The sequence below is a fragment of the Polypterus senegalus genome, chromosome 15, assembly GCF_016835505.1.
Source record: "Polypterus senegalus isolate Bchr_013 chromosome 15, ASM1683550v1, whole genome shotgun sequence".
Classification (NCBI taxonomy): Eukaryota; Metazoa; Chordata; class Cladistia; order Polypteriformes; family Polypteridae; genus Polypterus; species Polypterus senegalus.
This window is the reverse complement of record NC_053168.1, coordinates 5,621,274-5,635,799: the sequence shown is the minus strand read 5'-3', so window position 1 is coordinate 5,635,799 and position 14,526 is coordinate 5,621,274. Positions and strand designations below refer to the sequence as shown.

Here is a 14,526-nt window from a genome sequence, read left to right as displayed (position 1 = left end):
CATTAGTTTGGACGAGAAGCATCTGTGAACTGCCATCTTCAGATCACTCCACACGTGTGTTCTGGACCACTGAAGGAACACTCAGAGATGTGTCCTGCAGCCACTCTCTGTCATTATCTTGGCTGTATGCTTCTGGTCATTGAACCTTCATCCAAGTCTGAGGTGGTGTGCACTCTGAGACAGATTATCTTCAAGGACCTCTCCCTATTGGACAACATTCATCCTTCCATAAGTTATGAGCAGTCACCCTGTATCTGCAACTCCATAACACGATGATGCCACCACCATGTTTCACCATAGGGATGGGATTAAGCAGCATCTGGTCTTTGCCAGACATTGTGTTTGGAGTTCTACTCAAAGAGGTCAATGTCCATCTCATCAGACATGAGAATCTCTTTCCACATGTCCTCAGAGTCCAGAGTCTTGTCCTCAAAAGTGACTTCCGTGTAGCCCCTCTACCATAAACGCCTGAATGATGGAGTGCTGTTGAGATGGTCATTCCTCCGACAGGTTCTCACATCTCAGCCAGGAACTTCGGAAGCTCTTTAAAACTAACCATCGGGTCCTTATTAAACCTCCTTGAGCGAGGCCCTTCTTGCCTGTCTCCTCATTTTGGCCACTGGTGGCTACAAATATCTTCCATTACACAGTTCTTGAAGCCACTGTGCTCCTGGAAACACTCAGAGCTTGAACAATGGTGTTATCTCCTTGTCCCTCACCACATTTGGATCATGGAGGTCTACAGGGAGGTCCATGGACTTCATGGTTTGGTTTTTGTCCTTACATGCAACGTGTGAATTGTGAACCCTTCTATACTCAGGTCCACGTGTGCCTTTCTAAACGAAGGCCAGACAATTCAGTTGGCCACCAGTGGACTCCAGTCAAGTTCTAGAAACATCTCAAGGGGAATTAAAGCCAACAGGATGACCCTGAGCACAATCTGAGGTGGTGCCACAGCAAAGGGTCTGAATACTTCTAGGAAAGGAGAGATTTCACTTTTTAATTTTGCAAACTTTTCTGAAAACATTTCTTCAATTTGTCATACTGGGTTTCTCATTGTGGATTGAGGGCCAAAAATGGCAGATGCCTGCATTTCGAGTGAAGGGGTCTGAGGACTTCCTGAATCCACAGTACGTCTCTGCTTTATATACAGTAATGCCATATACATCTCGCTACGACATTCTTATTATTCTTGTAAAACACCTGAGTTGAACCTTTTTATGAAAATGTGCACTGGAAATAAATGGCATTGTTGTTATAAGTGATGGGGAACCAAGACAGCCTCATTAGCTTTCTTCGTGCCTCTCATTCACATGCACATTCTTCACTATAATGAAAATGAAGGATGTGATCAAACCCTGCAAATGAGGAAAGACAATTAAAAAGAAGAAAAAAAAAATCTGATTATCCAATCGGCAAACCTCAGTCAGGCTCAATGACAGACTCTCCTGCCGACTACGCTCCCAGTGGTTCAGCTTGTGTGGAAGCTTACAGATTTGAATTTTGTTTGTTCTGAGTAGCTAAACCTGATGCTGAATCCATTACAGTTCCCTGGTGAGACAAGACACAAAATCAGCCAGGCTGTTTCATCTCCCGGCCTTTTTGTATGGTAGTGACCCCCCACCAAGCAGGGACCAGGGGAGACGGAGAGCGACATTAAACACACGGCTCTCTGTTCTTCATTCTCTTCTGATTTGAATGGTCAAAAGTGAAAGGCACCTTCAAAAACGGAGGGATATGAAATAAAATAAATACAATTGTGCAGATAAAGGCCCTTGAGGAGCAGGTGCTGCCAGGAGTTTTACTGAGGTGGGCATCAAACCTTCATGGAGTGCAAAAACGAACCCTGAACCTTAGCCTACCAAGTGGCACACGGTCAGTCAGCATTCACTGAGCCAGAGCTTTATGAAGGCAAAGCCGTCTCTACTGCCAAAGTAAAAAAGAGGAACAGCAACATATCATCTGAAATAATAGCCAAGGGACAGAAAACAATAAAAAATAAAACAGCAATTGGAGTTAATGAGCTCAACCTGAGAAATGTGTAGAAATATGTGAGTTAGTTAGTTAGTTAGATAGATAGATAGATAGATAGATAGATAGATAGATAGATAGATAGATAGATAGATAGATAGATAGATAGATAGATAGATGTGAAAGGTGCTATCAAAAATAATGCACAAAAATAAATTGTATTGTATTGTAATTGTATAAAATGAAGCCCAGCCCATTAAATGACTGGTTGACTGATTGATTTCTTTATTGATTTATTCTGACTGACTGACTCATTGATTGATCAGTATACACTGTTAAGACCAGTCATTTCCACCAACTCGATGTTTCCCAACACACATCATGATTCCACATGTTTCCTGGGCTTAGTCTGTTAGCGTATCTCCTTCATTTCCATTAGTGGTCGTGTCACGGATTGATTGATTTCAGCCTTTATCTAGTAGACCGGATTGTCACGGGGCTCCCATACACTTTGTTGGTATTTGCAGGCCTTGCCTTTTAACTGCTTAATTTGAATCCAACACATAGATAGATAGACAGATATGAAAGGCACTATATAATAGATAGATGATAGATAGATAGATAGATAGATAGATAGATAGATAGATATGAAAGGCACTATATAATAGATAGATGATAGATAGATAGATAGATAGATAGATAGATAGATAGATAGATAGATAGATATTTCAGACACTATATAATAGATAGATAGATAGATAGATAGATAGATAGATAGATAGATAGATAGATAGATAGATATGAAAGGCACTATATAATAGATAGATAGATAGATAGATAGATAGATAGATAGATAGATAGATAGATTTTCCCAAGAAATTTAACAAACAACAACAACAACTCCATTTCAAATAAACATGACAAAGAAAAATCAAACTTCCAACTTGGCTCAAGATTATAGGGCACTGCCAGTGAGGCACTGTAAAGGCGTATGACTGTAGAGTTAAATGAGCCTCAGTCACATTTCTTGACACACTTATGCTTAATACTTTGTTGGATGAAGGTCCCCAGTGTTAGTGCGTCAGACAGAGAATGTACAGCATTGTTCTTTATGGCACTCAGTTTTGCCTTCATTCTCTCTGCCACCCCTACCTCGATTGGTACTACTCAGACAGACAACCCCGCCTACATTTGACCCCGCCCCATTCTGCGTCTATCTGCAGATACCTGCTCTTAATTGGCAATACTTGGACACTGAGCACTGCCTACATGTGACTCCACCCCATACACCTACTATTATATGATAAGATTTAGACAGACAATCCCGCCTTTACTCCGCCCCATTGTGCAGCAAGGACCCTTCCCAAAATAATAGGGCCAAGAATGTGTGGAAATTCTCTCCAAGACATGTTTTTGGAAAACCGAGCCTTGGCTCCTTCTCGGTGGACATATTTAGCCTTTAGGCTTTCATTTTACGTTTCTACTGGTGCCTCACTGACCACCTTTATGAGCTACAGGGAGAGGCTCATTTTTTTTATATATATTTACTAATAATGAATATATCACTTAGCTATACAAGTCTACAGGACAAATAAACATATGCCATAATAATTAAAAATAATTTAGTCTGACATCAAAAACAACAAATTTATCCTTTATAAAGGACACAGGCCTCTCCCACATAGCAGCACAAATTTAAGATATTTGGTGGCCACGCTAAGAAAAAAATTAATAAAGGAGGCCATCTGAATCTAAAAGCAAATTACATCTGCCAGATCCCCCGCTGTGATGGTCTTATCTCAAGAGCAGGTAGCAGAAGGCCCACAAAAGAGGGAAAGCAAAGAAAAAAAATAAAAAAAAGAAAGAAGAAGAAGCCAAAGACGACAGATACGGTCAAGCAGAAAGGCGCTGAAATGTGATTGGGGTTTCTTCAAAACAGACAGGAGCAAAGACCCCCTGTGGAGCAAGAGACGGCATCAAGCAGTCCAGAAGAGATGGACGACGAGCTGCTGTGCTGCTTTTATTAACAGAGACGGAAAGCGGTCAAGAAAAACACAAAATTAGAACCCAGCAGGGACTCCGAGTGTGGACTTCTGAAGGCCTGCTTTGTAGTCAGAACCTCGATTGTGTTGAGCAGAAGGCGCCGCCCAGCGTCCTGAAAGCTCACAATCAGAGGGGCTCGCTATTTAAAATTGCATTTATTTTTACCCCAATTTGCTTTTATTTTCAGTTTCCAGTTCTCTGATTACATATTAATTTATTGCCTAAACTCACTTTTTTGCAATTGAAGGGTCATAGCCCACTCTGGCACTGGGTGCCAGTCTAATACTGGGCATACCCACAGTCTTCCACAATGAGCTGATTCACAGTCGCCATTTCATCTAAACTACGCATCTGTATGAGGAAGGAACAGAGCACACGGACAAAACGGATCGACTACAGACAGAAAGTCACCCAGTGTTAGACAGCCAACCGTCACTGTGGCATCACCGTGTTGCCCTGGAATTATACAGTACATGCCATCCACCCACTTCTTAACCTGCTTATTTAGTTCAGCAGTGCAGGGAGCCAGCACCTCTCCCAGTAACACTGACTGTAAGGCAGGACTAAAGACTGGATGAAGTGCAGGGGTCACTTGGTCACTCGGTCACTCGCCCGAGTGCCCGGGTTTGTGCAGGTCCCCTGGGGACCCCGTTTTGATAGCAAAACAGAAACAATTCCCAATTCCAAACAGGTACCAGTTCTAGTTTTGTCTTCATGGTTCCTGTCCCACACGTGTGTTTAGGAGACAACTAAAGGGCTTGAATACTTGTGATTCCATGCCAGGCCAGGGGGTGGCAAAGTGCACTAATTTTCCCTCTCGATCTTTTGCAGACCATTCTAGGGAAATCCCGCCAGGCTCTGGGGCAGCCACTGACATCACTTCCAGTTCCGGTGTTGATGACATCACTTCCTTTGCTGGCCTTTAAAGCCGCCATCTTATCTCCAGAAGATCAGTTCTATTTTGGACTCAGTTGAATGAACATGTCTTTGTTGTTGAATCAGTTTTGCAGCCGGGAACAATTATATGGGTGGCTGCCCCAAGCCTTCTCAATGTCTTATCATCGTTTTTGTGACACTACATATTGATACAACATAACAAACACTGGATTGTCTCTCACTTTACACTCCAAATCGTAACCTTAGATCTTCAAATGAAGGTCTGCTTAGAATTCCAAGAGCTAAAGTTAAAAGAAGTGGTGAGGCGGGTGGCCTTCTGCTGTTATGCACCTAAAAGGTGCGTATCCGACTTTCCATGCAGACATCAGGATTTATAAAAGAGAACTTGATGGGAGAGCTTGCATCTATTTACCGGAGCTCTGACCCATGTAAGAAACTGGGAAATGATGGCTCCATCGATCAAGCAGGGCAATGCAGCCAAAGCAGGTAAATGACATCTTGTGAAAATGACAGTTCAGATCACCGGGCCATTTATTAGAATGAGACCTCAAAAGTGATGAATATGGTGTATAGACTCTTAGCACAGGGCGGCACGGTGGCACAGTGGCAGCGCTGCTGCCTCGCAGTAAGGAGACTTGGGTTCGTTTCCCAGGTCCTCCCTGTGTGGAGTTTGCATGTTCTCCCAATGGGTTTCCTCCCACAGTCCAAAGACATGCAGGTTAGGTGCATTGGTGGTCCTAAATTGTCCTTTGTGTGTGTGTGCCCTGTGGTAAGCTGGCGCCCTGCCCGAGATTTGTTCCTGCCTTGTGCCCTGTGCTGGCTGGGATTGGCTCCAACAGACCGCTGCGACCCTGTCTTAGGATATAGTGGGTTTGAAAATGACTGACTGACTCCTAGCATGACAAAGGTATAAGAATCAGCTAATTGACTCTTTTAGAAGGCTCCTGTTTAACTTTTATACGCCAGATTTGAGTTTCTATATTCCGGACCCAAAAGATGAGGATTGTGTTCCTGAAGGAGCAGCACCTCAACATCAGCAACAATAATTAAACCAACTCCGTTTCCCGATTCCAAACAGGTACCTGTTCTAGTTTTGCCTTCACGGCCACATGTTGGTAAAACACAACAAACACTGGACTGCCTGTCTCCTTACACTCCAGATCTTCAAATGAGGGTCTGCTTAGAATTCCAAGAGCTAAACTTAACAGAAGTGGTGATATTCTGTATATGCATTGAATTATTATTTTTATCCTATCTCCACAATCCATACTAACCCCTACTTTCTCTTCTGTTCTTTGTCCGGATTTCTATGGTGCCCATCTGCATCCCCCACCACCTGATCAGGGCACCGTGCAGTCCCTACATGGATGGATTGAAGCCCAGAGGTCCACATGTCCAGCATCATCTGATACTTCCACATGAACCCTGAAAACCATGAGGACTGATTGAGATCATTAATGTTAAAGGGGGCTGGGTGGTCTCGTGGCCTCGGAACCCCCGCAGATCTTTTTTTTTTTTTCTCCAGCCATTTTTTTCCTGTCCTCCCAGCTATTGGCCCTTACTTTATTCTTTGTCACTTAGCATTGCCTAATCTTATTCTTATATATTTTGTTTCTTTCTTTGTCTTGTAAAGTGCTTTGAGCTCCATCACAGCTCCAAACTGCTAGAAACTCATTCTTTTAACATGACTTTCTCACAGCTTCATTTTAGTGTGACCCTGATATTCTGTATATGCATTGAATTATTATTTTTATCACATCTCCACAATCCATACTAACTCCTACTTTCTCGTCTGTTCTTTGTCCGGTTTTCTGTGGCACCCATCTGCGTCCCCCACCACCTGATCAGGGCACCGTGCAGACCTTACATTGATGGATTGAAGCCCAGAGGTCCACATGTCCAGCATCATCTGATACTTCCACATGAACCCTGAAAACCATGAGGACTGATTGAGATTGTTAATGTTAAGGGGGGCTAGGTGGTCTTGTGGCCTCGGAACCCCTGCAGATTTTTTTTTTCTCCAGCTCTTTTGTTTTTTTGTGTTTTTCTGTCCTCCCAGCCATCAACCCTTACTTTATTCTTTGTCACTTAGCATTGCCTAATCTTATTTTTATATTTTTCTTTTTTCTTTCTTCGTCTTGTAAAGAGCTTTGAGCTCCATCACAGCTCCAAACTGCTAGAAACTCATTCTTTTAACATGACTTTCTCACAGCTTCATTTTAGTGTGACCCTGATATTCTGTATATGCATTGAATTATCATGTCTATACTTCAAGCATCATCTAATTCTTCCACATGAAGTCTACATAAACATGAGGACTGATTGAGATCATTAATGAAAGTGTGACTGGGTGGTCTTGTGGCCTTGGCACCCCTGCAGATTTTTTTTTCTCCGGTCCTCAAGGTTTTTGTTTTTTCTGTCCTCCTGGCCATGTGACCTCAAAGGTGATGAATGTGGCATATAGACCCTTGTTTGAGTTCCGTTTTCAGAGGGCCAATGCTGCGTATGCCGTGTTTAGGTTCAGACGACTGTAGGTTTCAGCGTTTGAGATGTGGTCAGTATGCTTTATTTCCAGCACGTTTCTGCACCAGTTTGTTGCGTATCTAAAGTTCTCTTGATTTGCTCGTTCAGAGTCCAACTTTCACTACCACACTGTGGACACCAGGGGGCGTAGAGCTCCCCAAACCCCGGACACAGCAGACACAGAAGCCTACAAGTTCAACACACAGGACACCCGTATTCCTCATGGGGAATTTTGTCTTTTGTCTTGTTCCCCACAGTGTCACAGATCCCAGGCACAATTCAAGACATCAGCCTTTACTTCCTATCTTCCTTCTCTCTTCTTTGTTTCATGCTTCCGCCTCCACTTCATATCAGGCAAGCTTTGTCCATGTCCTCCCGACTCTTGCTCCCCGAATGGAGTTAGACGGCTCCTTTTATAGGTTCTGGGAGTGCTCCAGGTGGCTCATCAGTGTTAGGTGTGGTAGAAGTCCACTATAAGGCTCTGCAGCTCCCCCTGGCGGCCTCCATGGAACCCAGCAGGGCTAAACTCCAGCTCCCAGCATGCCCTGTGGGAATCCGTGGTGCCACAGCCAGCCAGGAGGGCTGCCCTCTAGCATCTCAGGGGAGGTATTGCCTCACTGAGTCTCTCTCACTCGGTCCTTCCGTTCTGTTGGCGTCCCGACCTGGTAATGCCTGTGGTCGCCCATCACAATACACGAGATCTTGAGTTGAGTTGGTTGGTTGGTTTGCCTTTTTAATTTTCAGAAGGCTCCCCAGACTTGGGTCTTTCAAGTTCTAATGGTGTTGATTGTACTGGCAGCCATTGATCCTAAATATCTGAAGCTGTCCACAATCGTGATTTGTTCTCCTTTGAGCTCTCTTGGTAAGTGAGAAGAACTTTTTCGGTTTTTCGGCAGTTTATATCGTCTACCTGTTGTCGTTTCTCGGTGAACCGACCTCAGCTGAGCTTCACTCCATCATGCCCGCTGTGCTGGAAGCCATTAACCGAACGGTGAGGCACTACATCCAGTTTTCATATGGCATGGGTGCACAAACATAACACATAACACGTTTGTGCCAATATAAAAAAAAGACAATCTGTAGCCGTGTCTGGTTCTCCCAATGTAAGCGGAGAAACCGACTGCACTAATATTGCAATAAGGGCACCTAGAGAGAATGGCACTGCTTTTGGTGACTGTGAGCAGTGAGAGTCCATTAACACAAAAGTCATCTGTGATGCTAGATAAGATAAGAACGACAAATGTTACTTTGTGGCCTGGCTCAACCTGTGATTCATTTATTTTAAGGCAAAATAGCTTTGGCAGACATGATGGTGCTGTATGTGGTGAATGGCATGTTGGTATGGTAACTGGCTGACCCCTCAGTGTTTCATAAGGCCTTCACTAATCATTGTGACAGCAATCATATCATTACATGTGCCAGGTGATTATGGGCGACCCGCTCAGACACAGGCACCTTACGCCTTTCCATGAACCCCCAAAGCACAGAGGTGAGGCGCTGCAATGCCACACGTGATCTTGTGCTCTCAGTTGCGGAGCCCAGCCAGACGCTCTTGAATGCGAGGGGGCGGAGTCTCAACTTGTCAGGTGGGAGGCTGTTCTACCAGCCAATAAAGTTCTGCAGCATCGTGATTGCATGTGCATGAAGTCGATTAGCATGCGCCATATACTGTATGGATGCTTCAGGGTGGCACTCGTGTCTGCACATTTACAATGTGACTGTGATTTATAAAGGGCAAAATTGTGTAGAAATATGCATATGACAGGCTCTAAATTTGATTTTATTTTTTTAGTTGCTATGTTTTTATCAAAGCTCGTAAAGGTGTTTATAAATGAGACCCCCTTGCAGTGGTGTTGCAGGGTTTATTTTCACCCATTTCTCCATTTTATCCCCAGTCTTAATTAGGCTTAATTATATTTCGATCTATTCTTATTCATATTTACATCTATACTAATAAAAGGCAAAGCCCTCGCTCACTCACTGACTCGTCACTAATTCTCCAACTTCCCGTGTAGGTAGAAGGCTGAAATTTGTCAGGCTCATTCCTTACAGCTTACTTACAAAAGTTAAGCAGGTTTCATTTCGAAATTCTACACGTAACGGTCATAACGGTCGACAACGTCCGCCATGTTGAACTTTCTTATTTACGGCCCCATCTTCAGGAAATTTGGTAGGCGGCTTCCCTGCACTAACCGAAACCGATGTACATACTTATTTCAGTGGTATGATGCCACTGACAGCCACCATATTGAACTTTTCAACAGTCTTTGTTACTTATGGGCCCATCTTCAAGAAATTTGGTACGCGGTTCCCAACGCTAACTGAATCCTACTTACGTACATATATACGTCCATAGCCTGCAGCTCGGTCACCGTGTGAGGTGGCGTTGGGTCCCTCATCTCAACGCCTCCCACGTTGTTGGCTGCCTGCCTATATAAGGCCGTCCGTCGCTCCAGTCTCTACATTCCCTTCCTTGCTTCACCACGGGATTCCCGTCTCCCTGCTGATAACTACAGCCTTTTTATTTAATCCACGGCTTCTCCGCTGTTTTATTGTTCGTTTATTACGATTATAGTTATTGTGTAGGTATTTTAGACTTACTTTACATTGCTCAGGTACCCATTTCCTTAATCATTCCAACCATACCCCCATTAACATGTCTATCGAGGTGATCACCATCGATCAAAGAACTGTCACTTACTGAGTGGTTTCCATGCCCGGAGATACCACCTGCCTTTTCCATTCTCTGTGTTACATATTGCACGGCCATATCAGGCTCACTCTTGATATCCGGAGGAACATTGTGTCTTATGTATTGAATGACTGGGACAGGTTCAAGGTGTGGACTGATGACGGTACAGGAGATAATTAGACTACACAGGAGCACTAGAAGAGTGAAATACTTAAGCCCTTCACCTGTGGATCTGCATGTGAGTTGATGGCTGCCGGTGAATTGTTCGGTTGTCGCTTTCAAGTGTACCGAAATGGCCAAATATTTTACACCTTTGGACAACCGCCAATGCCTCTTAAACATCTCAGATTGACAGGTGACGATTTCAGTAGAGGACACTTTGATGTTTATGAATGTTTAAACTCTCAAAAGTTGGATGTGAAGTTATCGATGAAACTGGTTGTATACTTACAACGCTTGACAGATGCTGAATGTCACTTCAACACAAGTCCTACAAATACTGTCGTCATTGAAACAAACCATGAAACTCAAACCGATTCTGACAGCAGCAATCCAAGCTGTGAGATTTGAGACAAGATTACTGTTCACATGGCCGACTGTACGTTACATGCTCAGAGTAAGCTCAGCGCACAGCTTGGTCATATTACAACCGGAGGGCCGAAATCACAATGTGGTATACAAAGAGATCCTTAACAAATAATTATTGGTCCATTTTCCCTCAGTTTAAAGAGGTTTAATTTTCTTCTTAATAAAAATTTTAAGGCAGTACTTCGCTGCTGCAAAGCGCGGGTATTTTGCTAGTCGGAAAGTATTCACAGTGCATCACTTTTTCCACATTTTGTTATGTTACAGCCTTATTCCAAAATGGATTAAATTCATTTTTTTCCTCAGAATTCTACACACAACACCCCATAATGACAACATGAAAAAAGTTTACTTGAGGTTCTTGCAAATTTATTAAAAATAAAAAAACTGAGAAATCACATGTCCATAAGTATTCACAGCTTTTGCTCAATACTTTGTCGATGCACCTTTGGCAGCAATTCCAGCCTCAAGTCTTTTTCAATATGATGCCACAAGCTTGGCACACCTATCCTTGGCCAGTTTGGCCCATTCCTCTTTGCAGCACCTCTCAAGCTCCATCAGGTTGGCGTCGGTGCACAGCCATTTTAAGATCTCTCCAGAGATGTTCAATCAGATTCAAGTCTGGGCCACTCAAGGACATTCACAGAGTTGTCCTGAAGCCACTCCTTTGATATCTTGGCTGTGTGCTTAGGGTCGTTGTCCTGCTGAAAGATGAACCGTCGCCCCAGTCTGAGGTCAAGAGCGCTCTGGAGCAGGTTTTCATCCAGGATGTCTCTGTACATTGCTGCAGTCATCTTTCCCTTTATCCTGACTAGTCTCCCAGTTCCTGATGCTGCCACCACCATGCTTCACTGTAGGGATGGTATTGGCCTGGTGATGAGCGGTGCCTGGTTTCCTCCAAACGTGATGCCTGGCATTCACACCAAAGAGTTCAATCTTTGTTTCATCAGACCAGAGAATTTTGTTTCTTGTGGCCTGAGAGTCCTTCAGGTGCCTTTTGGCAAACTCCAGGCGGGCTGCCATGTGCCTTTTACTAAAGAGTGGCTTCCATCTGGCCACTCTACCATACTGGTCTGATTGGTGGATTGCTGCAGAGATGGTTGTCCTTCTGGAAGGTTCTCCTCTCTCCACAGAGGACCTCTGGAGCTCTGACAGAGTGACCATCGGGTTCTTGGTCACCTCCCTGACTAAGGCCCTTCTCCCCTGATCACTCAGTTTAGATGGCCGGCCAGCTCTAGGAAGAGTCCTGGTGGTTTTGAACTTCTTCCATTTACGGATGATGGAGGCCACTGTGCTCATTGGGACCTTCAAAGCAGCAGAAATTTTTCCGTAACCTTCCCCAGATTTGTGCCTCGAGACAATCCTGTCTCGGAGGTCTACAGACAATTCCTTTGACTTCATGCTTGGTTTGTGCTCTGACATGAACTGATGACTGTGGGACCTTCTATAGACCGGTGTGTGCCTTTCAAATCATGTCACATCAACTGAATTGACCACAGGTGGACTCCAATGAAGCTGCAGAAACATCTCAAGGATGATCAGGGGAAACAGGATGCACCTGAGCTCAATTTGGAGCTTCATGACAAAGGCTGTGAATACTTATGGACATGTGCTTTCTCAGTTTTTTTATTTTTAATAAATTTACAAAAACCTCAAGTAAACGTTTTTCACGTTGTAATTATGGGGTGTTGTGTGTAGAATTCTGAGGAAAAAAATTAATTTAATCAATTTTGGAATAAGGCTGTAACAGAACAAAATGTGGAAAAAGTGATGCGATGTGAATACTTTTCGGATGCACTATATATATACATATATATATATATGTTTTGTTTAATTAGACATCCTGTTATTTATCAATTTAAACTTTTACTATGTCGTAGCATTTTATAGAAACTAAGTAGTGGAAAAAGGTGAATTATGAAAGGTGAGGAGGAAAGGTTAATTGTAAAGAAAAGTAAAGACGGACGGGACTCGCGCGTATTCAAATCTTCTCTATAATAAAAGTACAAAAGACGTACACTTGTACTCTGTCGGAAAACGCGAACCTTAAACAAGGAAGCGTGAATTGTAGTCGAGTTGCGACAAATAAAGAAGCAGACAAAGGTGCAAATGGTTATAAATGCTGAAGAGGAGCCAGATGCTCATTGTCACATACAACTGCGATAGCCAGGAGAGCAGACCGCAGTAAACACGCTCATTTATTTAGCTTATTTAAATTATTATAAAACGGGTCGAAAATTCTGCAGTGACACAGTAAGTAGAAACCGAGAAATGGAAGGTGACAGTTCAGTTAACAACAGGAACTGCGCTACAGTTTGAAATTTGCACGTACTGAGCCCCTGCACGCACTGCGGGGGTCTACAGCCAAGCTTTCAGAACCTTTCAGGAACATACACGCTATTGTTGCATTTTTAACGTAATCTTTACCCAAATTGTCCATATTGTGTCAGTCATCTTAACGTTGTCATTAATCTCCATCTGCTGCTTTGCGTGTTGCTTGCCATCAGAACAGAACCCGTATGAAGAACTGAAGCGACATCTGCCATTGCAGGGAGAGGCGACAACAACGCGACCAAACGCCATGTGTGTGCCGGCAGTGCCATCTAGTGGCGTCGTGGCTGTTGCTACCTCGACGTTTTCACGTTCAATAAAAATAAGAAGACCTCTCAACAGTACGGTGGTCCGCTTTACGTTGATTTAACACCATCTGAAAAGGGAAATTGCAAAGCGCTAAAACGCACAGAAAATGTCAGGCGGCAGAAGGACGAGCATTCGATTGCGGCGCGTGCGCATTCGGCACGAACAAATAAGGATCCTCATTTGTTTGTGGTGGTTACTGTGGAAGCCGCGACCCATAATATAACTAGTTTTGGTATGGACGTTTTGTATTCAAAGATTTACAACTGTTATTAAATACAAAATACATCTAGTTAAAAATAAGATATCTTAGTTAATAGTTTTAGTAAATCTGTGGTTTGCCGAAGGGCCGAAATAGCTCAGTTGGGAGAGCGTTAGACTGAAGATCTAAAGGTCCCTGGTTCGATCCCGGGTTTCGGCAAATGTTTCACTTTTTTTTCAGAAATGTCTTAATTTTGTCGTGTTTTTCTTTCTTTTACAGTATTTGTGTCAAAGCACCTGGCTTTTTATCTTATAATCTAAAAAAACTCAACTCTTTGAATTGGTTTATTTTGTCATTTACTTCTTTTGCGGTATTTGTGTCAGACCATCTATTTTCTTGGCTTTTAATCTAAAAACGAACAACCTTGGAGTAACACCTCGAAGTTGTGACTCAAAACGTGATAGCATTAATATAGTTGCCCACAACACTAATTCTATTATCCCTGTAATTACACTTGTACAAAATACAAATCCTGAACCATAATTTGTAAAAATACTACACACCAGTCGATTCAGGGACACTGAGGTTGTCAATCAAAAAAAAAATTAACATTGTAACAAAAAAAATTGTGTATAAATATATAATAGTCGCAAATCCATATTATATACAGTATATAGCAAGTGATCAGGGACAGCACATTAAATAATGCCACCTGAGGCAAGGGACATTTTATAAAATGCAGAGAATTCAGTGAGTATTCAGACAACTTTCCCTTCTGCACACGTTATTGTGTTGTAAATTTCATTTAAAATGGATCCATTTCCCATTTTTTGCCCATCAATCTACATCCAGTAACCCGTAATGACAAAGTGAAAACATGTTGTCAGAAATTTATTAACAATCAAAAAGTAAAATTTCTCATTCCTAGAAGTATTCAGGCCCTTAATCAGTACTTTGTAGAAGCCCCTTTGTCAGC

The 14,526-nt window shown here is 42.9% G+C and overlaps 1 non-coding gene across 1 annotated transcript; it reads left to right on the top strand.

The window, feature by feature from the left end:
• The first annotated feature begins 13,696 nt into the window (after positions 1-13,696).
• On the top strand, positions 13,697-13,769 carry trnaf-gaa. The gene has a single exon. It is a non-coding gene; the product is annotated as a tRNA-Phe (tRNA).
• Positions 13,770-14,526: the final 757 nt, after the last annotated feature.